The 27,293-nt window shown below is 37.7% G+C and overlaps 1 long non-coding RNA gene across 2 annotated transcripts in view; it reads left to right on the top strand.

Annotated features, from left to right (window-relative positions):
* LOC102082173 (uncharacterized) overlaps positions 1-27,293 on the top strand; it is a 65,944-nt gene that overhangs the window by 19,097 nt on the left and 19,554 nt on the right. The window contains exon 2 of one of the 2 annotated variants that reach the window (XR_003221592.1): positions 20,810-20,919. The exons of the other annotated variant lie outside the window; for it this stretch is intronic. This is a non-coding gene — a long non-coding RNA (uncharacterized LOC102082173). The remainder of the gene's footprint in view (positions 1-20,809; positions 20,920-27,293) is intronic. 2 annotated transcript variants of the gene reach the window in all.

Consider the following 27,293-nt stretch of genomic DNA (forward strand, 5'->3'; position numbering starts at 1 on the left):
CTATGTACCCACTGGAGCTTTATGTGGAATAACTTTTTTCTTTTGCTGTTTTTTCTTTTGAACAGACAGCGTGATTGACACAGCTTCATGATTAGGAAGAATTTATTCCCCACACATGATGTTGGAAAAACAAAGATTTGGCAGACATTAATACCTTAAGGCTTCTTGTGCTCTCAAAGAGTAGAGATTATATTCAGCCTGTGCATTCAAACTGTTCAGCATTTATTGATTTAAAGGATTATATTAATTTTACACTCTGTGAATTTGCTTTTCTGTGGCCAAGGTGCTATAGGACTCATGCATACTTTGAAATCCTTTGAAAATTTAATTTGCTTTTTACTTAATTAATACTGTGCCTTTCCTAATAAAACAGGCACAAAAACATCAAATATGGTTTCAGTAGTGTTTTTGATATGACTGTCATGCACGTTAAACCCTTCAATTTAAAAATATTATGCATATTATTTTCAGATAACCACACAGTTCTAATGTACCACTGCTCTAAGAGCAGAAAGTTGCTGAGTAACATACACTTTTTTGAAGAAGAAACAGAATTCCTATTCAGAAAATACCCCAAAATACAAACAGCTGCGATTGTTGGCCCACAATCATAACTACAAGCTGCGCTGTTCTTAAAACATCCCACTTTCCTATTTTTGTGTGAGGACCTCAATTTTTAGGTAAAATATTTCAGTGCTTAAAATTTTCGCAGCTTGAATCTCGACCACCTTATCTAAAATGTAATTTATAATGCATGTTGCAGTTAGAGAATGAAACATGAATTTCTAGTCTGCCTCAATATTTTTGATAGACCAGTAGGAGGTGCCTACACCTTAAAATCTGCAAACCATGTCTCTTTTTCTCTGTTTGATATAAAATATGAATGAAACTAAATAAAAACTTAACAAAATAAGAAAAACATGACACTGTAAAGATAACGTAAATGTGATGCTGCAAAAACTCATCTGCAGTATCCACTGCAGGATGGATCGTGCAAAAAAATTTCACCTTTCAGATCAGCTATAAAAAAATCAGCAAAAGTGCTTCACACGAATATAAATGCAGTGTTCAAACTGTCAAGAAAATATCATCCCACTTTGTGATTCATGTCTGAAATATTGTCAATATCTACATGACCTGAGGGCATGGAGTTCAAACTGTGTGGACTAAGGTAAACTTGGTAGTTTTATAAACTTGATGCCTTTACTTTATGCTGAAAACATTTTGAAAACTAGTACTGAATTATATCATCTTTAACTTAAACTATGAAGCTAATGGTTATTCTTCCTTCGTATTATTAATCTTTCAAGAATGCTAACTAGAAATTGCAAGCTGGCGGTGCTTAAAGGCCAACAATTAGAGATTAATTTACATGTGAACGAAATGCTTCCCATTACTTTAATGCAGACTGGGTATTCATTACACATGAAACCTTTTCACCCATGTTTTTGAGAACAGCTGAAGTAAACAAGCAGTTTTACCCAAAAGTGTCATTTAAACTGTTGCTCAGGGTGGAGCTTCTAATACATTACTATCGTTTAGCTGTAGAGTGTTGTTTTGTTAGTATTTGAGAAATCCCCTCAAATCATAAATATGTATAATCATGTCAGGCAGGTAGTTAGTTCAAAATGGATGCTCCACAGGTTACACAAATAATCCTCTTGCTGACTGTAATTATTTTTCTGGAAAATATTTTTTTAAATATAAAAATGCTTGGCCACTGCCCTGCATACAGATGAAACACTGGTCACACCTGCTGTCAGTTGTATAACCAACCTGTTAAGCGCCCACACTGAATGAGTGGCTTGAGTTTTGACAATGTATTTTCTTTAATAAAGATTAAAAACAAAGCATGAAAACTTATTGTAACATTTTCCTTTGGCATGTTTAATTTTTCAAGATCTTATAAATATGCATGCTAAAGAAAGTATTTAATAATGCAAATGATGTGAATTATAGAAAATCTGAAAACTGAAATGAGTGAAATAATAAAAATGGCTAACTCAAAAGATGAATATTTTTAATGATCTGCTTTAAATATAGAATATATATGAACAGGAGATATGATGCAAATAACCATATGTATCTCTGGGTAGCTTGAAATTTATTTAAAACATAAAATATGGTCTGTCATTTTAACTAGTATACGCTCATGCTACTGCATTATTTGGTCTAATTTTTGTCTGTTACGTGGTTCCTAGGCAACATGATGACATCATGACATTTCATGCATAATTCAAGTTTAGTGGATACAAATGAGATGTTACTGTCATGAATTTAAAATGATGCGATGCTTTTCTATGGTGCATAAAAACTACAAATGGGTCATTTTATCCTGCTGGTTGGTGATTGCTATATCTGATATAAATAAGAATCTTCAGGGGCCTAAAATGTACCGTTGTGCGTTTGGTTGCTCAAGTCCTGATTGCAAAGGTAGAATTTGCATTGAGACAGGTTTTCTGTAATACTTGACTTGGCTTTGTGAACATATTAGGATTTAATGTATTGAAATATAATATAGGATAATGGAGTAATTTGCTTTAAGTTGTTTTAAGCCTCAAGTGAGGTCCAGTCGTCCAAAGTGGTTTTGCAAGCTATTAATATCAGTATTCATCAGCCCAGGGCAAATACCTGAAATGAATAAACAGCACAATAACAAAAAGGCTGTTCAACCAACTCTCTTTGTTTTACTATTCGCTAATAATTAAAAAAATAAATAAATAAACATTTATTGAGACCCCCTTAAGGTAAGAACTCAAATCCAGGCTGTCAGTTTCTCAGCTGCCAATAGGAAACACTGTTAATGTAGCCCCTGGATGTGAATGTGTACAAGTGTGAAAAGGGTAGTATGCAAAATGTGCTTGAGTGCTTAGCAAACTGGGCCTGAATAACTAATAAAAAAAGAAATGTCAAGAGCTGTGTCAATACATGACTTACAAGACAGTTTATGCTCTGGCATCATTTCAATCCCTTCAAGTGCAAATAAATAGAGCAGTGCTTTGTATGTCATCGAACACTATTTATTTTGTCTTTATTAATATACCCTAACGCACATTGAAGCATTTATCTGTATTTTACAGGGCTCAAAGGCCCAAGCTGCTTTACTGACATTTAACCATTCTGCAAATCTAACACAAGATTTGTCCCTAATTTACTCCTCCCCGTCTAATCAGGTTCATATTTTGAACAAACACATAAACAAAGATGTATTTTTTAGCATTTATGTATAAAACGCAGTAGTTACTCAAGGCCAAGCCAAAGTCCTGACATTTCACAAGACACTGCTTAAAACTATGACTCATTCTTTTAACCTCAGGCATACTTTGACTCAGCCTTACTAGTCTGATCATATCAGTCTAATTGTAGTGTTTAATTTGAACCATTTTTACATAACTAGGATTTCATATTCCAAAGCTTGGATGCAGAGGCAGTGTAAACAAATGTCCAAATCAAACCCCTATATGACCAGAGATACTAAAATAAACCATCCTTTAGATGCACTTTTTTCTGTCTTTTTATTAAGAGCAACTAGTGCTATAACTGCCCTTGATGTCAAACATCCAAAGAATCCTTGATCATAAATTTTCAATCTGCTATATTCGAGATTTCATTTTAAAACCACACATTTTTTCAGCTTCCTAATGTTGTCTGATTCCAGACAGTAGAGAGGATTTGTCTTTGTTGGCATAAGACTTCTTTTAATCATTCTCTTTATGTATGTGTGTGCTCTGCAGCCAATTTCTCTCTTTTTTAAACAGGCCTTTTCTTTGATAACACTTTAAATTGGATTAAGGTTCATTCTCTATCCTTTGTCAAAAGTACATTTCCCTATCTTCCGAAAATGTCAAATAGAGACTCCAACAAAACATCTTCAGAGGAAGATAACAGACAAATCAACTGTCCCAAACTTGAATAGATAGGTGATGAGAGCTTAGGTCCCTATCATTGTGAATGCAGATTTTGCTTTTGTTACACTGGCAGTTGTGGCAGCTGTAGCATCTGCAGTGAGTGGAGAAAAAATGCTTACAGGATGCTCCAGGTGTTATTATCCATTCCCAGCAGTGAGTCGGTGTTGATTTTTCCACCAGTCAATACCTGCTGCTGTCCATGCACCTGACATGACTTGCTGAAAATTGATGTGCAAGCACAACAAAAGAAAGAAATTAACTGAAAGCCAAGCTGAGGTATTCTGTAACACACAACACTGCAGGTTTTTCATTTGCATGCAGTTCATCAATGGGTATTATGTCTTTAGTGCAAAGACCAATGCTTTGAAAGTTGGAAAAAGGGGGGGGGGGGTTACATCATTTCCATGGCTTTCCCCTAATAGATGTTGAGAATCAGCCATGTAAGGGACTGCTAGTAATAATGACTGTAGGGTATTGTTCCTTATATTAACAGCAGTTATTTCAGTGATAATGATGTAAGCACTTTTGTTCACAGTAATCATCACTTTATATTTAAAGTCTCATCCTATGACAGGTGAGACAACAGAAAAATAATGTCCAGATTCAAATGACTAGAGACTACATCGTCAAAGCACTGTGTTCAATTACTGTGCCCATATTGCGTGGCTAATTGTCCTGTGCTAGCAAAGGCAAAAAAAACAAAACACAAAAGTGGTTCAACAGGAGCTTAAAGAGAAACAAGACATCCTGAATGGTCATTCAAACTTTTCGATAACATTTCTTTCTTTTTATTCGTCATTGAAGGTTGTAGCAGCAACATGTGCACGTTTGCTTTTCTGTCTCTTAAGCCTTTTCAAAAGGGAATATAGAGCATACCAATATGAATTTTTACCAACACTTGTGTACCCTTTCTGTTATCTAAGCTTTTCCTCTCAGTGTCAACCGGACATAAATCCTGCACGTGAGCATAAGAAATGGGCTAAGTCCCCATCTATGGTCAAACCCCATTCAGAGGGGATTTTGGTTGCAGGCAAAACACGGACTTACACATGTGTAAGAGAGAGACTGTATAAGAGAGAGAGACTGCATGATTGAGATAGATGGAAACTTCTTTTCTTTTTTTTTTAACTTTAGTCCTCAATTGGTTCTGCTGCTTGTTGCCTAGTAACCACAATCCCCTTTGAAAGCCTTGCTTCCTTGCTCAAAATATCACTAAAGATATATTCACATTGTCTACCAAACACTCTTATCGACAATGGGACAATAATGTCCATTTTAGAGAAACAATGCAAGAATTTTTTTTTAAATGTAAATTTATTTAAAAAAAAAAAATTCCTGGAGGACAGTCCTGTCTCTCTGGGTTGTCAAGCTAAGCTTGCTGAGTAGCTTTTGTGTGTAATGAAAGATAATGACTGCTTTCTGGCTGAAAAATCTTAGTTTGCTGGTATGTTGGGTGTAATTGCTACAGCAGTAGGTGACACATTGTTGGCAGGAGGCGATCTGGAAATTTTTAATAACTCACTTTAAGTGGTATGGTATAGTGAGGGTTGTATGCTAATCAGCTGATTACTGTCAAATCGGCCATTCCACTCACTGCACTTTTACAAAGGTTCAGTATAAAATGTGAACTCAATTACCCTCCAGCCATTTGAGTGAACAGGACTGCAAGAAATGCAAATACTTCAGAAAAACAACATATTGAAGAACATACAATATTTATATTTTCAGAGTGAACAGAACACACACTGCCTGCCATATGTTGTCATCGTGTCAGTATTACAGGGAAAGTTATGAAAAATGTCTGCATCGATGACTGTTAAAAAACTTCTGCACAGTCATTAGTCTGCATGTGTGTGGATTTCATAACATTTATTTAGATAAAAAATTATTTGTTTAGCCCACCTCTCTCATATCTGACATAGGCTTGGTTAGCATAGGGGGTCTAGCCTAGGGACCCTTACTAGATACAAATGTCCTGGTCGGGAGTCCCGTTCCAAAGGCTTGTAGTCTTACCACTACGCTATCCAGCTGGACCATTGGCAGATAAAGTGGCTGACATACAGAAATCCTACAGGTGGCTGACCAAGGATGGACTGAAAGACAGCACAAAGGCACTAATCATGGCAGGAACAAGTTCTAAGTACAAGAACGATCGAGGCTGGGTTCTATCACACCAGGCAAGACCCCAGGTGCAGGCTGTGTAAAGATGCCCCTGAGACAATCCAGCACATAACAGCAGGGTGCAAGATGCTAGCAGGCAGGGCATACATGGAACACCATAACCAAGTGGCCGACATAATATACAGAAACATCTGTGCCGAGCATGGCCTGGAAGTCCCGAGGTCAAAATGTGAGATGCCCCCTAGGGTGGTCAAGAATGACCAAGCTAAGATCCTGTGGGACTTTCAGATACAGACAGACAGCATGGTGAGGGCTAACCAACCGGACATAGTAGTGGTGGACAAGCAGAGGAAGACGGCTGTAGTGATAGGTGTATCGATACTGAATGACAGCAACATCGGGAAGAAGGAACACAAGAAGCTGGAGAAGTACCAAGGACTCCGAGAAGAGCTCAGGAAGATGTGGAGGGTGAAGTTAACGGTGGTCCCAGTGGTAATCGGAGCACTAGGCGCAGTGACTCCCAAGTTAGGCAAGTGGCTCCAGCAGATCCCAGGAACAACATCAGAGATCCCGGTTCAGAAGAGCGGAGTCCTGGTAACAGCAAATATACTGCGCAGGACCCTCAAGCTCCCAGGCCTCTGGTAGAGGCTTGAAGGATAAAGACTGCTTGCACAGGTGAGAGAGAAATCTATATATAATTAATGCTATGCTAGTCTAATTCTGAAACATAGTGGAATGTACATAACATAGGTTCATTGAAAAGATACCAAACTTCAAGCCTAAAAAAGCAGCTGATAAGTTACTGCTACACCTACAAAAAAAAGTTGTGCAACAAAGCCTACCATCACATTGGAAAAAAAAACGTGAAAAAAAAAATATATATATATATTGTAGTGGGTATTGATTCTAATAAGGTTAGAAACTAACAGTGCTTAGACATTTCACTATTGATTTGGTTAAATGCACAAAGCACAATCGGTTTTCAATCAGAGAGAAAGGCAAAAATACCAACAAAAATAAGCTGAATGGATCAATACAGGTTATAATTGCATCTATTAATGCAACATTGGTTATTATGATGCTAATGATTTCATAATGGTAGCAGTAATGCAAGAGTATATATCTGAAGATGGATAGTATAGATAGATAGTATATTGCATAGTGTGGGTATATAGATATATATACGTACGTGTGTGTGTGTGTGTGTGTGTGTGTGTGTGTCTACAGTCAAATAAAACTGTACTCCGTGTGGATTCAGTGTCTGTGTTCCAAGCACAGATATTTAAACTCAACTGTCTTTTTGTCCACTTAAGTTAAACTTACTGTTTGATTCACAAAGATTGTAATGGTTTTTTCCATTCTTGCTGTAATGCACTTTTGTTTTACCAAAGGAAAGCTTAAAATGCTAGATTTCCCTGTGGAAACTGAAGGAAGGTCAGCCCCAAATCACTGATGTCTCTGTCAAGATTAAAAGCAATAGAACAACCTCATATTCCTTGTCAACTATTGCCTGATAGACAGAAACAAGCTCAGATAAAAGCAGTTTTGCTATCATCAGTTAATCTATTACTATAATTTTCAGAATAACATGTAGAAACATCATACAGTATATGCAGTATTTATGTATTATGTGTGTACTGTATGTAGAACTTCCTTTTTAGACAATATAAACCAAGAACAATAATTTCAAAATAACTAATTAAGCAGGATTTAAATCCCCTGATCAAAAGAGCAATTTGTGTTTAACCAGCCCTACGTGGTGAGCTTCAAGCCCTAAATAAAGCACTCTAAACTTAAATAGGCTTTGAGTATTAATTTGCTAGCTCTATTATCACTTTTCTAATTCAATTGAACAGACATTGTATGACAAAGAAGTCTTTATTTTAATTCCTTCATCTGCTTGGCACATGTAAGCTAAGACAACAAAAGCTAAGACAATAAGAAGTAGTTGACCATATCCAGTGGAACAGGATCCCGCAAAGCATGCACTTAGTCTTGGCAGGAAAGATAATAACTTAAAAGAAATGACATTAGTTTTTCTTGTGTTTGTGAAGCATTGTTTCTGCGGATGTCCAGCAGAGAAAAACTGGTGTCACTAGGTTACAAACTGTAGAAAAGTACAGACAGATAATTTTTCTCCTGAAAAACTCAAATGTCTTATTTCAGCACAGGTACAGTTAATGTGCTCAGGAGAGAGCACCGAAAAGAATCAAATGTACCTAAAGCAGAAGAGCACACAGTGTAATTGTGTACAGAAACACTGACAATAGTGAATCATGTCCAGACTCCATTGCACATGCATGGCAGTTCCATAATTAAGACATTAATCAACTGCAAGAGCCCCAACCTTGCCTAACTCAGTGCATGTGTTATGATGACCACATACCCAGCACAGTTCAGACAAATCATCTGCTGATTACAGATCATCATTTTATTTCATGAAATAAATGAAGCTTGCATTACAATAACTAGTGAAAACAAATTATATACCAGCTTATTTCTTGATGAGCTTTTGGCCTATTTTGTTTCTCAGAGGATTGATCCCCTGCTCATCAAAGAACCATCCACAACCTTCTTCATTAAATTCACGTCTGATAGCTCTAACAAAAAATAAGATGAAGAAACATGGAAGCTTAACATATCCAGAATGCATTTATCCAGTTTAATGGAAAATAAATTGAATATTTACCTTCTTTTACACACTGTAACAGCACATAAGATTCACCTTTGTTTAACATTGTTATGTTTCCTGAATTTTTAAACGATGTTGGTCACTGCTGACTGCTTTTATTTTGAAGGTGACGCCCCACTTATAGTTTGTGTTGCACTTTTTCTTGTTTTACTGCCACTGAGTTAGTAGTTCGAGGATATTTAGGGATGAAAATAAAAAAAAATATAGCCAATCATGGCAGATTAGAAATTTGAATGCATGAGCTATATCTCATTATTTCACAGACATTTAGAAATACGTTCATGGGAAACAAGGGTGCCTACATATGTACTATATATGGTCACTGTAGGAGCCCAGTCTAGGCTATAATTATGTTTTTCAAAAAAAAGTTAAGGAAGCAGTGAGATAAGGACATCGTCTTTTCTGCTGCATTCTTTCTTTCTGTGGCAGTAATAGTGCCATAGCAACAGTGTCTATATGGATACTACATGCCTGCTGAGTGCAGCAGTTCAGGGAGGTAGCTGTCACACACAGGGAAAGTTAGCTAGTGTGCCCCAGGTCTTATCCTGCCTTATCCTCTAATATTGGACTGAGGGCAGAGTAACTGGACCCTACAATGACTCTGTGTCACCATATAGTCTATATATGGTATGATACTGGTGATATAACACGGTGGAGTGAACTGAAAAGCACTGAGAATACTGAGTAGTGGGACATACACTCATTGACTACTTCATTAGGTACACCTGTTTAACTGCATGCTGACATAACTATCAAATCAACCAGATACATGGCAGCAACTGAGTGCATCAGTTGCTGAGTGCATCTAGGCACGTAGACATGGCCTATGTGCCTTGATGCATGCCCTGCCGAAGTTCAAATAGAGAAGAAAGATGATTGAAGTGACTTTGAACTTTGCATGGTTGTTGGTGCCATGTGAGGTGGTCTGAAACTGTAATTATCTCAGAACTACTGGGATTTTCCCACACAAAAATCTCTATGGTTTACAGAGGTTGGCCTGAAAAAGAGACGAGATCTATAGAGCAGCAGCAGAAGACCACACTGGGTGCCACTACTGTCTGCTAAAAACAGGAAACTGAAGCAATATCATGTTACACTACTTGTTGTAAGCGTGAACATACACTATTGGAAATCTATTGTTTAAATGTAAAATGTGGTGTGGTACTATTACAAATCTGAATATACTTATTTTTGCTTGTATAATTAGTGCAAAACTGTCCTATTTGAAATATGTTGAAGTTTTTCGAACACTTTGCCACTCTACTTCAATTTTATTATTTTCTACACTACACTACCTCTGCAAATAGTTTCAAGGTTAATTTATATTAATTGCCCTCGCCTAACTAACAGCTGCTCCCACTCTCTCCTTGGTGGTTTTAATAAGCCAGAACCACCACCACTTTTCAGCTTTTTCCTTTTAAATTCTTTTTTTTGCAAAATCAGAAAAGAGATGTAATTCACTCAAGTGATATGTGTATTCTTTAGACCTTGTAGTAAAATCTTTAGCTTTTGGGCCAGGTTTAGGCCATCGAGAGTCTTCTTCTGGTACCAAATCACATAAAAAAAGGTTATTCATTACCCTAAAACTCATGGAAACGATTAAGCAAAATGATGATTGTTCAGATTACAAGCATCATTGCCCACATTACTTCCTGCTCTCTGCACAGTGCACACTGCTGAATAATTCTGTACACATTGTTAAATAATTTTGTTCCAAAACTCCAAAAGAGATCATATTAGATGAGGAGGTTTGGAACAAGTGCTAATGAAATTGGGGTCTTTGGCCTAATGTGTAACTAAATGGATTTTCTTGATGTGGAAACATTTGGCAATTCCTCATTTAGACACTGAGTGATATTGGTGCTGAGGGAGTAAAACTGTACTGTGAATATATGACCAGTTGCTACTTAAAACCTGCAACAAAAGTTTGCCTTCTGATGGAGTAGGTCTTTTCTGGCAGAAACCACTTGGATACTGTCTTGCAGATTCAATCCAGTCGCCTGTCAGGACGTATAAATTGCTAGCGGAAATGGCATGATTGTCGACAGAGGGCTGGAGTCTGAACAGGTCTGACATAGATGTGATTGGGAACTTGATCAAAAGCAACAGAGATCAAGTGTGAAGAGGAAACACTGCTCATTCGCATTGCTTGAGACTGAATAACAGACAAGGTGGTTTCTTTCTTAGTTTCCTTGTAAGTTTGAAGCATCCGAAGACTGATTGAAACCTGTGTTAGTATACTCCTTTTATTTAAAATCTCTTTAAAAAAAAATAAAAACAAGATGTTTGTGAGCCGGTGAGGTGAACTGAGACATTTTACATTTTTGGTTAATAAATCTATACACACCATGGAGAGCAAAAAGAGTTATTTTTGTTCAGCAACTCATTAAAACATGCTTGAGGCTATGTGATCATATCACATGTTTTTGAGGGGAGGAGAATGAGTGTTGCATGCTCAAAAATAGGCCATCCAATCCAGTAAGTAGTTACTGAGTGAAGTTATTCAGTTGTGCAGTGACTGAATTGTAAAATACAAACACTTCACCCACTACTGAGAAAAGAAATTGTTTTGGTTTTTTTGTTTTGTTTTGTTTTTTCATTTTCATGTGATTAAGATGGAAATTGTTCATCTGATATCCCCTTAGTGGCAGCAATTTTATCATTAGTGCCCTACCAAAGGGAAGATAACTTAATGTCATGCACAAAACCCCTAAGAACCATTTTTATATACTACTTTTGGAATTTACAGAAATATATGTAATAATCAAAAGGCCAATTTTTTATGTTTCAACCATCCAGGTATTATTATGAAGGTCACCACTTTAAATGCATGAATAAAGAATAAAGAAAGTTTTGTCTGGGCCACACTAATGAGGTAGAGGTAAAAATAACATTTACTGACTTTCACCTCAATATTACCACAAATTAAAATAAGAATCGCTAAAAGAATACCATTTTAGTTTTCCAATATCTAAAATTCAGATTGTGTGCCTCTTTCATAATGAATCTCTTAAACTAAGCTCTCTTTTGTTATTATGCTATAAAGGAAAGGGAGAGAATAGAGTGCAAGTATGCCCATATTGTTTCTTCCTGTTAAAGGGGAGTTTTTCTTCCCTGTTGATACTTGCTTGCTCATAGGGGCAAATCTGATTGTTGGGGGGTTTTTTTTCTCTATCAGTGTCTTTACCATACAACATAAAGTGCCTTGAGGCGACTGTTGTTGTTATCTGGCACTACATAAATAAAATTCCAATGAATAGCAAGAGCACAGAGTTCCTTTTACCACCTCTTTCTCTTTTTTTCAATCTATTTTGAACAAAACTTGTCAATTTTGTTCTTCTTTCATCTTCTGCACATTGTTTTCAAAATGTTGCACAATGGTTTGGACTTGTACAGTACTTCTGCCTGCTGTCAAAGTGCCACAGAACTGCAGTGCTTCCCTTTAGACCATCACATGGCCTGACAATGGTTGCAGCTGGCAAGACAGTTCCTGAGGGGGTGAGAGAGAAACCGAGAGAGATTTCCAGCTTTGGGCATTGCAGGCCTGCAACCAACAGCTCAAATTGATACAGCTTGGGACCACCATGGTCCTCCGCCACACTAATGTCTCCTTCAGGGTATTTTGAGGAGGAAAACTCCTCCACTTCGAAAGAGCCTTTTACTTTCATAGATAGATGTCTTGCGATTCGGTGTTGCTCTCCATTTTCCTATGGCCTTGGGATGTCACTGAGCAACTCTTGCCTTACACGTCCACGTCCCCCCTCCTCAGCCCATCTCCAACCCCTATTCTCTGCCTCGTGCACATCACTTTTTAACATTTTTCAAACTTATGCAGGGGTTTGGAGATGGACTCAGAACTCTTGGTGTGCTTACTCTTAAATGTTAGTTGTTCCACCTGCTTATCCTGCTATAAAAAATCAAGAGGTTTCTGACTCAGTGGCCAAGGGCAGAGACAGCAGCAGCCAGCTAGTCAATTTAGAATAACCTTAGCATTGATTGGAAACTAAATAAGTTACACAGAGGTAACACTATACAAAAAAGTCACAAAACACCAATTGATAAATCAATTGAAATAACAGTGTGATGTGCTTCCTCACCTACAGATGAAATAGGTGTTTCTTTAACCGTTAGTGCTGAATAATTAAGATGTGATGGAGTAGTCGTGCTTAGTGGTTGAGCTTCAGCTATATGTTAATGAACGGGTGTCTGTTGAAGTGTTTTTTTAAGTTGTGATTCGTTCTTTCTCCAAGTGGTAGACATTTGTTGCATAAGAAAAGTAGAAGAAGAAAAAAAGAGAACTGGTTAAGATGGTGATTGATTGTTGAGTGCTCTGAATCCCAGGTTAGTAAAATTCACTAAGCTGTTTAGCTTAGCAGATCCATTGTTTCTTCTCTCCTTTTCTCATTAAAAAAGATCAGTGTACAAAACATTTGGGAAGTAGTTTCTCATTTTAGCTGGGGCTGACTATTATTTCCACTATTTAAAATGGTTGCTGGTGGCAGCTCATTTCAGCTGCTGCTAATTAATTCCATGAGTAACTTGATGACAAACCAAAACAGTTTCCTATTGTTGGGTTTGTGTGCCTTGTGCAGTCTGAGTTTAGCAAACTGAGACACATCTTATTTCTGGCTCATTACATCATGTAACTGTTCATGGTTTGCATTCTTTCAGTTCAGTGTTTTTGCTTTTTGCTGTATGGATATTATAGTAATCATTTTAACACTTACATACTATCCATTTCCATGCTTTCACAGCATGGTTCAAGTCAAGTTTGACCCAGGCTAATAGGTCCCTCATAATAAGTGTCTATACCAAATGTGGAACTACAGATCTATTTAGAATGAATAATTAGCCTATCTGACAAGAAGGATGGGGTGAATAATTCTTAATTAATGTTTTAGAGAGCATAAAGAGTATTTTTTTAGTTTGACATTATTCCTTTTTGGTAAAAAATATTTTACACAGTATTATGTCCTGTTCTACCTAAGGCATGAAAATACAACAGCTAAAATGATTTCCATATATTTTATCGAAAGTGAAAATGGGAAGAATATTCTGGAACTTGGATGGTAGGAAAGCTCATCTCAAGACTTTAAAATGAAACATCAGAAACCAATGGGTAATGTCACGACAGGTATGTAAAATCCATCCTTTGTTCTCTGTTTCAGTCTCACTTAGAAGTAAATGGATTCTTATTAGTTTACTGTTTACTACAAATCTCATGTGTGCACCTTCTGTCAAAGTATCCTCTGACCTCTGTATGACCTCTCTTCCTTTTGTACATCAAATATGATCACTCCTGCTCTGTTTTATTATTTCACAGTTTTAAAACACCTGTTTCTGTGGAACCCCTGCAAATGTTGTGGGGACGCAATCAGTTCAATTTCCAAATTCCCTAAAACAACCATTGTCTTCTGACCTACACAGAAATAATTCTCAAGGAATATGGTAAACATATGATCTAGAACAACCTCAGTGTAGAAACATTTATTTACAACAGTATATATAGTCATATATTTAAATTTTTGTCTATTTTCGTTTACTTTAAGGAAAGTAATTTATGGCATTTTTATGGTTGTCAAATATCAAAACAGGTCAAGCTTGTCAGATAAATAGTTTTAAACCAGAAGCTTGAGAAAAATAAAATGTAAAAACTTTGAAGGACACAATTATGAAATAGTCTGTATCAAAGAAACACAATTTTAAATGACTGAAGTCTAAGACCCTTAAGCTAACAGTATATTTTTTTTGTCCAACCAAAATTATTTTCTGCGTAGTGCTGCAGGTTGAGAGGGCAGCTTAGTGCATCAAAAAAGCTAAAAAAGTAATATTTGCAATCACAAATAATTAAAGCAGGGAAAAAATGTAATCGTACAAAATCAAGCTCTCACAAACATTACTGCCTCCAAATATTCCTGAATGTTGATTAACCTTTAGCCAGAAGAATGCAGCTGTACTTGTTTCATTTTGTTGTTATTTACTTCCACTTTTTGTGTCAAGGTTGGTTTCGAGGGGGGTTCAGTTCTTCGTCACACTACCTTTGATAATTTAGCCCGCGGAAAAATTGCAGGAACACGTAAACGCGGACCACTGTCGGTCACCAATCCTGGCTTGTGCTGCAGATCTGGAGACATATCAGTGCATCCAGAAATACGACATGAATTAAACTTAATGTAGGTGAAATAACATTCTTGCATATTTGCCAAAGCATGTAATTGGCTTTTATTACAAACACTGCACCCAATACAGGATTATATTTGAGCCATACAATATCCACATTTTCTTTTTCTGCTTTTTGGAACAAGATTAGTGCAGAACAGAACACTTTATTACTACAGAAGAACAGAAAAAAGCCAGTCACTGCTGTCTGTTGAACAGGATTGTAATGCTGTCACTGCTTCTTCAACAACAGACAGTTGCTTTTTCATGGCAGTGCTGCAGCTCTCTTATTTATGAACTGCCAAAAGCCTGTTTTGTAGGTATATTTAAAATAAGCTAAAACTAGTTGATAAAATAGTCTTTTGTGTTGTTGGTTTGACTGTAATAAATACGGTTGATTCTCTGGTTCCTGGCAAGTAATTGGAAAGACTTCAGGTTTTGTTTACATTAAGATCATTTTTAAACACTTACTGTGAATATGCCTGATATATTTTTAATAATTATGTCACTCTGACTCTTTACAGGATTATTTTAAAATATTATCGTGTCTGATTTTTATAGTAACTATATCTGCCTATCCTGCTGCTGTAGAGGGCAACTGAGCAAATGTGAAGAGAACATTGGCTTTAATGCTCACTGTGTGTAGGTGTGTCTGTGGTGAAGGTGGAGTTGCCCTTGTGCCCCAAGTGGGATAATAAGGGGATGGGCTTAGCCTCCCCACACTGTAATATATATTATTATCTCACCATATACTTAATGTCCAGTATATTTCTCTGCCTCTGTTATTCTTGGAGTCAGTGTATAACCTTTTGAATCTTTGTTATCTGAGAGTGATTGGTCCACAAAAGATGTATAGCGTTGCATCACAAAAGATTTGACCGAGCCCAAACCAGTCAGAGGTTGCTGAGTTTTGCTTTGTGTAGGCTGGGGATCTCAGTGCATGTGATGTGTGTTATGACAGTTCAAGGTTCATCATATCTTGACAAATGGAGTTGTTTACATCAGACACAGCATACAGAGGACATGGCACCATCAAGACAGATGGTCTTCATTTTTCACACGTTTCCTCTCATCTCCCTAATAGAAGCAGCCCAGGCTGTCAGGAGCGATGTAGAGGAGGCTTTCATTTACATCCTGGATAAGGATCAATAACGTCTCTATTTAAAAATCAATCATTTCTTGTCAGCCAGGTTGAGTTGTGTGAATGTCTCAAGTGTGTTGCAACTGATGGTGTTTTTTTTCCAGGTGACTGCAAATATGAAATGAATGTCAACTGAAGAAACATAGTGAAGATTCTCCGTTGGGATTTTGAGATGTTTACAAAATATATTTTTAGCAACAAATGAACAACCTGGGGGGAAAGAGTCATGTGTATAAAAACTGAAATATTCAACAATTTTCAACAATTTGGTATATACGATGCTGTAACAGAGGGCAGTCTTTTCCATGGGCTTACTGCACATGCATTTTAAATTATGCTTTTTGAAACAAACATGTCCCCAGAGTACATCAGACAGGCTCCTCCCACCCTATCTGTCAAGGTCTAACTACCATACAGAAATGTGTTTGCCTCTTAGTAGCTATGGGAGGATGTTGGACAGGAATAGTAGGCACCATGGTTAGTGCTCGCTAGGCAAGAAGAGTAGGTTCACGGTCGATAAACCAAGCTTAGGTGACCATCAATCCCTCACCCAAAGGGAGAAATGCTTTGCAGTTCTCTGACTGAGGTTGATTAATGGAGGAGGAGAGGAAGCTGCTATAATTAGGGATGCAGCACAGTGAAATTCTGGGCCAATACCACTTTTTTTTTAAATAACAATTTGGCCTATAGCTGATGGTAATGTTAGTTTCTTGTTTGTTTATTTTGTCTCTGTTATTCATTCATCCTGTGCCCCCTGCCAGGGGAAAGAAGGAAATCTTCATTATAAATAAATAACTCATTGTTTTAAAGTCTTTCACCCTTTTATCACTCTGCCTCCTGTCAACAGGAAGAATGCTGGGCAGATAAAACAGTACATCCCGATCCATAACATTTGCACTTTTCTGGAGTGCTCTTTAACTCCATGTTGGAGACGAGCTTCAGTATGCTCACAAACCAGCAGGCATAGTTGAAATCCAGTGTCTATTTTGCCTATCAGGCTGTGGGATTTTGTATTTGTTTGCACATCACATCAAACGTTGATATTTTCAGTACGACAAAAAGTAAATTACATTCTGGCATCAAACATATTCATGCCTTTTCACATATCAGTGTGGCCCTTAACATGATATGCTTTTGACGCTTTTGAACTTAATTTAGCATAAACTCGATTCTATAGGACATACCTACCAAAAAAATACAAAAACAGCATAAGTACCAGATTGACTGTCACTCAGAAATGAGCCATCTATTACGTGCTGGTGTGTGGGAGGTCAGGAAACCATCCTTCTGCATTTTGAAGGGAGATGTCTTGAGCAGAGTCATAGTTAGATGAAGAAAAATGACCCTTCATCTTTGATGGCAGCGAGGGAGAGGGAGAGCTGACAGTTATCCAAACAGCTTTCCGTGCAGATCTGCGGCTCAGAGTCAGTCACGCAGGCAATGAGTGTGGGGAACTGGGAGGACAGTGACCCCTGCCAACAGGGCCCCCAGAAAAGAGGCTGTCATAGAAAGAGACACTTAAGTGATGTCTGACTGCCTCTGAGCATCAAGTGTTCTCTGCATGCAAGCATGCGGTTTCATCTTTCTGTAATACCTGAAAATATCTGCTTGCATTGATTTCGATATCACTATGGTAGCAGGTGCTAGTGCAAAGGTGTCACTTTCCTTTTAATTCAAATGCAGGTGATAGAGGATGGCTTCTTTTTGTGGAGTTTATTTACACTGCTTCTGGCTATGGGGCCACAAAATCCAGTCACAGTACACTAGAAATGGCACACCCGACTTGCCGGCAAATACTGTCAAAGCGATACTCAAGCAGCGCGTTGTCAGAAACAATAAACTGTCACTCAAACAAGCATCTCTTTTGTAACATCTAGTATGTGACGTGTTCTGCTTCTTAAGCAAATTGTCCCATTCAAAGCAATGAATATTGCAACATCTTTGTAGTATTGCGATGAAATATTGTTAGAAGCAAAACAGTATCAGACATGTTCACAATTGTCTTTTAAAGCTTCTAACATGAAGTGCTATCAACAGCACTTCATGTTAGAGGCGTCATGTCCATCACTCAGAAATTATAAACGTATTCTTCCTTATGGTACATCAATTTATTTAAAGCTACAAGGAAACAAAAGTTAAAAAAACAAAAACCACTTGAATAATTCCTGCATTTTGGTATCTGAATACAAGTCAGTTTACTTGATAATGTTCATTCGGTAAACAGATTGCACTATTGATCATACTGCTAGTTCAAGAAGCCATGGGGTCAAGCTAAGCCCTCTGTTCTTCAGACAAGGACCCAGCCTCTCTCTTGCCCCCTCCCAGTGGCCCCAAAACTCCACTTTGAAACAGCTGTTCCTCATTATACTCACTTGCAGTATTAAACTCTGGCCCAGTCATTTAGCATTGATGCTCAGACCACCTAAAGCTTTTGCTGACTAAAATACTTAACCTGCTTGTCCTCTAGCCATTGGGTCTACCTGCCTAATTCACACTCTTACTTTACACTTACAGTACCTGAGATCAGAGCATAACTGGTCTGTGTAACTCTGTGGAACATTGAAGGAAATGATCTGATAGCAGACCTTTTGTAATCTCAGAGATGTGGTGAGCCTGTAGAATCTTAGAGATGAAACCCGATCCCTCGCTGAAGAAACCTAAGAATAGGAGAAGTTTGAAATTCCAATTCTATTCCGATATTCCTGCTGGTTGTAGTTTCCGAAACTGTTCATTAAGCCTGTTAAACTTTTCCAGTCTAACTGTCATTGAGCCTTTTGAAAACCAAACCATAACACACACTGCCAGTACATCACTTTATTAAAGCTCTCAATACGAGCCTATATAAGCTGAGATATCAGGACACTATTCTGTGCATCCTATTGGCAAATATCATGCAGTACATGGCATTAAGTTGCTTTAGCCAGCCTACAGCCTCTGCCAGTCACTTGGCAAATTAATCAGTGTCATAACTGTTGTTGCTGATGCCTTCTTTGTTCTCTGTTTGAGTCGTATTGCAGCCCTGTTCCTTCAGCCTTTCCACCTACTCATTTGGAAGAGGAGGAAGGTCATTTAAGAGAACCCTGCGCCCCCAAAACAAACCAATACACAAGAAAGTCAGTTTTTCCTTCCCATCATCCCCTGCGTATAGCGGATCATCTGATTGTTGTGGTTATCTTCCTAATACTGTAGGGTATGAGGGGACATTATTACTGAAATGCTCTCACACACAGTATCGAAAGCCTTTCACACAAACTACTGAAATTATATCTTTCACACATACTACTGAAACAGTCTCACACAACCAAGAGGATTTCAGTTGAACAGGAAGGTGAGAAAAATAAACAGCCCATTTCAATACACAACTAACACAACCCCGATGTCTACTCTGGCCTTGGCAGTGATCATCAAAACACTGTTGCAGGGTAGCAACTCATTGTTGCAACAAGTCTAGACATCCTCGCCATGCTAAGCTGCACCATGTTAGTTGCACCTATAATCTGGAAAGAAGACTATCTGAGGGTACCTCAGCCATAAATGCTGCTGGCATGGGCAAGTTCCTATCCTGACGTGAGGGAAAGAGAGGTTCTCAGTGACTATCCCCCACATCCACACTTGTCGCATTTGAGTTCTGATGGTCTCTACCGAGGCTAATATATTTCACTTAGGCAGACTGTTAGCGTAGACATTAGCGTAGTATTATCCATATTTTGAAATATGCTAGTTTTTCCTTGCCTTGGTTTTCAGTAGTGATAGTGAGAGCGTTTAAGCAATAATGTCATTAACCTTTGTAGTAGGGTTTTACCTCACAGTTTAAGCACCTGAAACTCTTCTTCTGATCTGGCCGTGCACATAAAAATATCCATTTCATATATCCATTTTTATGTACATGGAAAAAAGAACTAGTGATAATGCGGAAAATTAATTTTTCAATAGTTCAATATGGAAACGAAATGTGTTTATTATGTACTTTACGTCTTATAAGATTTATGTTTCTCATTATATTTTACTCATAGCAGAAACCTCCTTGTAGCAGCTAATAATTAAAATTAAGTATGAATAAAGTGAACATTGTGCAAAAAGAAAAATGTAAATTAGCAAATAATATGAGACATAAAGTCTTCATAGACATATAAATCGTTAAATTTGGCAACTGGAGACCAGGTCTAAATGTTATTTTCTTTTCCCTATGGAATAGTAAACAATAATTAATTTTTACAAAATCAGTTGTTAGATTTCGAACGCCTGGAGAGAAAAGCCAACCCTCTTAGACTATGTGTCCACCGTTCCATTTGCTAAAGAAAAATATAGTTGGATTTAAAAAGGAAAAAAGAAATCTATTCAAGTGATGGCGTACACCATTTCAACATCAGTTAACCCCATGAAATAGAAGTGTGGCTCATGAAATCTACAAAACTCAACCAATCACGGCTTTATTCTCACTTTTGAGAAAATGCCCCTAAAGGTCAAGCCCATAATTACACTCCTTTTACCTAAGTGGAGAGCATGTCACAAATCCAATCATGGTATGAATGAGGGATACCCAATCTCCGAATGAAAATGAGCTGGCTTTAGAACTATGCTCTGCAATATTGCACTTACATTATCCACAAAGCGCCTTAAGTGACCAGTGTTTCAGCCAAAACATAATTGATATGTCTCTCTTGAGGGTCCTTCTCTGCAGGGCTTAAAAGGGGACTCGAATAACGATGTATGCTTTGAAAATGTAGTTATCACTATGTTATGAGCCATCTTTACATGCATGGCAGACTAACTTTCTTTATTTTCTAGGTCAAATTTAAAACTGACAACAACAACAACAACAACAAAGCCATCCTGGATTATTGGTATATTTCCTACTACAAACAACTTTCCCTGTATTGACACCTATAGGGAAAATGGTAAGACTAAATGTTCTCTGTGATATTGTGAATGAGATTTTTCCCCTGATAGGAAAAAAGTCTGAACAATTTTTTGCCATTGATTTTCAGTGGGATACCGTGGTGGTCAAATGATTGGCTGGCATGTGGGATTGGCAGCAAAGTGTTTTCTCAACATTCAGTCCTACGGGAAATGCCTTTCTCAGTCAACAAGTCAAAAACCTTACAACCTCTCGAAACAATAATCATCCCATGGGACAACAGCAGCTCGGTGTACAAAGAAGTGTGTTTATGTGGGGTTTTGGGTTTTTTTTAGCCTTGCTTAAAAAGACATTTTTCCACCGGGCAAAACAAAGTTGGATTGATTTTAGCTACACATCCACACAATGGTGAAACGCAAATGGCGCTTTAAAAAAATGGACTGTACTGTCGGTGAAACAGCACAAGCTAAGCATGTACTTTGCAGCAGTGGAGGATAGAATAACAGCATGACGTATTGATTCAGAATGAAAAGTTTAGCTGCCAGATAAGTGAAGTAGGTCAGACAAATTGGAGACAAAGATGGAGTAGCATAATTGTATGCATAAGTTGGTACTAACGTTTTTTTATTCTTCTGTTTTTGGTTCAGTGCACAGTGTCATTTACTTGAGGGGAAAAAAAATGTTTAAATTTTGATGATGCCAAACTGCAAGCCTCTTCTAGTGTCTCTCCTAATGATTATGCTTACTGTGAGGCCGATAATCATATAAATACAGTAATTAGTGCAGAAGGAGAAGAAGAAAGGCTAGTTTTATATTCTTATAGTGGGTTATTGCAGAGCACAAATCATAAGAGTAATGATTTTGTATTCCTTTGCTGTTGGAATAGTTAAAAATGAATACATTTGTATTTGTCTTTGAAATAGTCTGTGTGTAAGGGAATATTTTTCTTACAACTGTATCATAAAATAGTGTTCAGCAGAGCAGAGTGTGCCACGGGTCCATTCTGGTGACAACAGCAGACACACACCCTCATGAAAATCTGCCTGCTGACTCTGCCAGAAGGGCAGCATGTGTGAGGTTGTGAACCTCCCAGGGACCCCTGTAAAGCCCCCCAGAATTACTGTTAAAAAAAATCTCTGCTTGTTAAATGAGAGTTGTAAAGAATGAAGTGATAATGAAGGATTACTGAGTGCTTACACTTGGAAGCCATGTTTAAAACGCAATGCAGACTAGTTTGCTGCGAGGTGCCAAATGCAAAATTGCAGTCTGTTCTTCTTTTTAGGTCATGATTAATTTGTGGTGGTGCAGTTTTCGTGTTGCATGCTAATTAATGCAAAATAACAAAGACTGCTCAATTTATGAATAACATCACCTCAAAGGGAGAAATGGTCATGCTCACCAGCCTAAGGCTGATATTCAATCATACTACAAAACATGAATGTCTGACAATTATTCAGCTTGCATACTAAGCTTATATAAGCCTGTTAATTATTAATATTTCTGCATGCAAGCCCAAACATGTCCAAGCTCGAATGCTTCCTGTTGCCCGATGAAAACTGGTTTCATCAGCAAAAACCATCTCTGCAGTCCATTAGGTTGCTCGCCGTTGAGTTGGTTGACTCCTTAAAGTTAACTGAATCGTCTGGCATGAAACGGCGCTTTCTAAGATAGAAAACAATCAGTCAAATGAGACCACATGAGGACTAACGATTAGCCAATCAGTACCAATGGTGGAAGCAGTGCTGTTGTCAAGTGATGTCAAGCTGTGCAACAGAACCATAGAGACATAATGGAGCAATGGAGGCCATGTGTACCAGCATGCATTCTTAAGATCACCCAGCTTTGTAGTTTGATTTTGGTCCATTTTGCTTCACTCTCAAAATCCCTTAGAAAAAAAACTAGAGCTCGCTTTGCAGAGCTCATATCAGTGTTTACTAGCATATATAAAAATAACAGCCTGGGCTGATACATTGGTCTCTAGTAATTGGTTAGGAAAAATCAAAACCCCTCCCTTATGAATATCGCCTCAAGTGGAAATGTCACACTGAAGATGTAAAACATGTGCAATGAGTTGACAATTCTGTCCACTATCAGGCAAATGTGGTGCAATAAATTCATTACTCTTCTGTAAAGCATTTTGCTATTTCTGAAGTTATGTTTGTCAGCTTAACATCTCCTAGAGCTAGTGTGGCATGTTTATACCTGGAGGAAAAAATATGGACAAAACTCAAATGACTCACCTCTTCCTAGGCCTAAGGTTGTCTCTTTCAATTTGTATCATTGCTGCTTTAGTGAGGTAAGGCCATTCACAATGGCAAGATAACTAAAAGCCAGTTTGTTTATGTTTTGTGGTCAGCCGGGCTCATACTGAGCAGCAAGCTCGCTTTTTCAGCAAGTCAATTTTGTGGCATCCCAGAGGCTAGTCTCTCAGATTAGCACAATGGGGATTATCCCGCCCAGCCTGTGTTGATCCTTCCACTGGCTGAGAGGGGCAATGCAACTGCACCCAAAACAAGGAGGTGTGGGTGGAAGCAGACTCAGGAAAGTTAGCTGAACAGATTCACTGTGGCCTTACACCAAGGACAAAAACAAGCAGACAAACCAGAACACAATTCTTTGATGGGAAAATGCATGACTGGCTTGCAGATAAGAGTCAGGCAATCAGGGCAAATCTCAGCAAAACCTTGTGGGAGCATTTAGACCTCACAAATTGGTTAAAACTCAGAACTCACACACAGAGTTCAAAGGTAAATATCCGCTATTTGAATAGTTAAATGTTTTCATACTGTACAACCTGCTGACCTGCAACCACCTGGGCTTGTTTTAACCACACGACATGTGCTGCTGCAACATTATACTCTAACTTAGTTTACATTCACAGCTAGTGCTGAGGTCTGTGTGTGAGACTCCACCAACATGTCGCATGAAGCTTAAAGTGAATTTGACATGAGTGTGTTTGTTTTTTTTTGTTTTTTTGTTTTGTTTTTTTAGTAGTGGAGTGACAGCCCTGTGCATTATACATACAACCCTACCATAGAAAGCATGGAAAGAGAATAATGGAGTAACTGCATGAAATGATTTTGTTTGATGACAAGCAGTCTCGCTGTATGTTTAGAGAATGCAATGTATGGCTTATATTTTCACGGTGTGTTTCACAGTGCCTTTGCTCTGTGTGTGAGGTGAGTTTCTTTTCTGTGAGTCACTGTTTACTATGTGTGCTGTGTAATACCTTGTGTGTCAGTAGTCATGCTATCAGATGTTAGAAATGTCATCAAGCCATTTCATGTGTGTGGCAATAACGGTGCGTCTGATTCTCTTGAATGGTGCATTGAGCGAATAAAGGGTTAAATGTTGCAGTAATTATAGTCTCAATTGAAATGCAATGATTGTTCTTGTCAGCAAAGATGACTGCTCTACCTCAGGAGTATATTTAAGAGGTTTCAAACAGGATCCCTATTGCTTTCAGAAGACTTTGTTGACAATGACAATAATAGCTTTGGATGGCTTTCAAAATTAAAATGCCAAAGGCTTTTACCGGTAATGCACCGCAGAAGTCCATGACAACATACCCTTCTGGGGCATTTGATGTCTGTAACTAATGCAGGTGATCCAAAGTTGTAAGTTCTTTTGCTGGGAATTAGCCATTTTAATTCTTTAATACTACTCTCATCTCTGTAAGCAAATAATCTACCAAAACAAGTTCTTTGTGAGAGCAAGGGTACTAGCATCACATTCCTGAACTTATTACTGCCACATGTCCGGATATGTGAACTTAGCACTGTCGTGGTGGAGAATTAGGGGGTTCTTAAGATGTATGTAAGATTACCAAGCTTTTACTTTTATTGAAAAAGGCTTAAACATTTAGAGTATGGCTTCAGTGTTCTCTGATGTAGGACTAACTTGTACAACCTGGGTAGAATGAGCGTTTTTATTTTATCTGCTGTTTGTTGGAATTTTTTTTTTTGTGCAATTTTGCATGGGTTTGTTTGTTTGTTTGTTTGTTTGTTTTTTACAGCGCATTGTGTTCTGTGTCCTGATTGGCTGTAGACCATTGTCAATCAATCTCGTGCCGTGTCTCCTGTACACTACAGAATGCGTTCAGCTTGTCAAAGTTACATAAATCTTCCATCGCTAGCAATGTGGCTCTGAAGTGCTGTACTGTATGTTTGTAAGTTTTCTCCCCAACAAACACAACAATGTCGACGAAACGTCGTCACCTGCGGGTGCCTTTGGTTTTATTCTATAATACTGCACTTATTTTTCTACAAGGTTTGAACTTTGAGAGTGTTTAAACAAGAGAGAAAAGTATGAAAACGTTCATGCCTGTCTGAGAAAAGTGTACAAAGTGTGTCGTGAGGAGTCTTACAGCCTTAAAACATCTATAATAATTGTAGAAAATAAAGTTGGCTACTTCGCGGATTTCACTTATCGTGGGTTATTTTTAGAACGTAACTCCCGCGATAAACGAGGGACCGCTGTACATGCCTTGTTGGACCAGATATGCACTAAAAGAAATCTGACATGGAAATACGAAAGAACCTGGCATCATTATATTAAGAACATAGGCATAACTATAGCTTCTCTAACAGTCTCTACTCATGAAATACAAAATGTCATTATGTTACTGCCTAAATGTGCAATATTCGTATTGATATACATTTATCAATACAGCAATTTTGTTTTTGATAGTGTAAAAAATGGCTATTCATGCAGCAGGAGTGCAAGTCTGCATCCTTATGAGTTGTTCTCACACTGCGTGCAGATTACTGTGGTAAAAATATGGGGTTGTTCCAGGCTGAATGAATATGATTTATCAAGAGCAAATGCACAAAGGAGTGCGCTGAAGTGTGCTGATGCTAGTGTCCTAACCTTAAGTTCACTAAAATTCAATTTTACTACCCTCTGGTGCACAAACTGTAAAATGGAAATCATGATCAGCCAAACAAATAAATAAATAAATAAAACTGAAAAAAAAGTTCGGAGGGAGCAGAAACCAAATTTCACAGTAGCAATTTTCTTCTAGTAATAGGAATTTTAGATAATGCACAAAATATGACATAAGATCTAAATACTATTGTGTCATTACACAATGTTTTAGTGTTTAAACGGTTGGTTTTCACAGTGACATTTGTTTAAAATTAGTTACATCCAGCTGAGCATGGCTAATTTCTGCTTTTCCTGTGATGTTTCTGACTCATGTGTTTGGTTTTCTTATTTATTCAAATTTTACCAAAGAAAATTATTAAAAATATTATCAGAATTTAAGAATAAGGGTGAAACTGATATGAGTTGGTTTGTTAATAACTAATGAATGAAGTTAATAACTAATTTAACAGTTTTTTAGACAAATCTGATCATGCCGTATGAATAAACTATGTTATAATAAGAGGATAAATTAGATCACCTGAATTTGGCTGAATTTCATCCACAGTGCAGATTCTCATGCAGACACAGTATACGAGAAGAACATGACATATATCAAATGTCAGATGTCAATCAGTTGTTCTAATCACAAAGTGTATAATCAATAGGAGTGTCCTGATGACCGGTGCTGTCTCAGAACCTCTTGTCAGAAATGTGTCTGGTTAAACCTAATTCTGCTCTGTCAGTTTTCTCCAGCTGTTTTGGGTACTTCTTGGAACAATTTGCAAGAGCTCAGCTGAAGTACGGCATGCATGCTGGTTATCTGCAGTGAGCTAATCTAGGCGAGCCTGACCTTAATATCATCTGATATTTATTCATTCCAGATATGTGTGTATGTGTCAGCCAGTGAGTAACAAGAAATTTCAGAATAAAAATTGCTGTATTGATTTCAGTGTATTACATTGTGTTTAACAGCTCATTTTAAAATCTTGCACAACTTCAGAGTGTAATGCCTAAACATTTGATTTGTCATGTTCTAATGTGTGCCTATCTATAGTTTGACTCACTGTGACTCATACTTTCAGCCCAGTGAAGCGCAGACATGGGAATAATGTCAAGCTCGGCTTGCAGCTGAAGAACATTACAAACATCTATGCACATCACTTTTGAATTGATTTACATCCCATTTTCTAGTCTAGTAGTTATAATTTTTATTGATACTAGTGACTATTAGTGCCAGAAGTATTGTTTTTGTAACATATTTACAACAGCTGCCTCTTAATTCCCCAAACAGCAATTGGAAGTTGTTGCTTATGGATTTAGGCCTACAAAATAAAGATGAGCAGTTGCAGAGTCTGTAGAGTATGCATAATGTGGAGCAGTGAGTCACTCACACCAAGGCTGAATCCCATTGTGTAGACCGTGGACAACAGGGCTGAACACTTATGAATGTAGATGATACATTCTGAGACGTGAAAGCTGTAAGTCCACAAGAGGCTAAGTGTCTGGGTTAGGAGAGAATGTGCCAGTCAGTGTGAATCATAAAGAGGA

This window comes from Oreochromis niloticus, linkage group LG2, assembly GCF_001858045.2.
Source record: "Oreochromis niloticus isolate F11D_XX linkage group LG2, O_niloticus_UMD_NMBU, whole genome shotgun sequence".
Classification (NCBI taxonomy): domain Eukaryota; kingdom Metazoa; phylum Chordata; class Actinopteri; order Cichliformes; family Cichlidae; genus Oreochromis; species Oreochromis niloticus.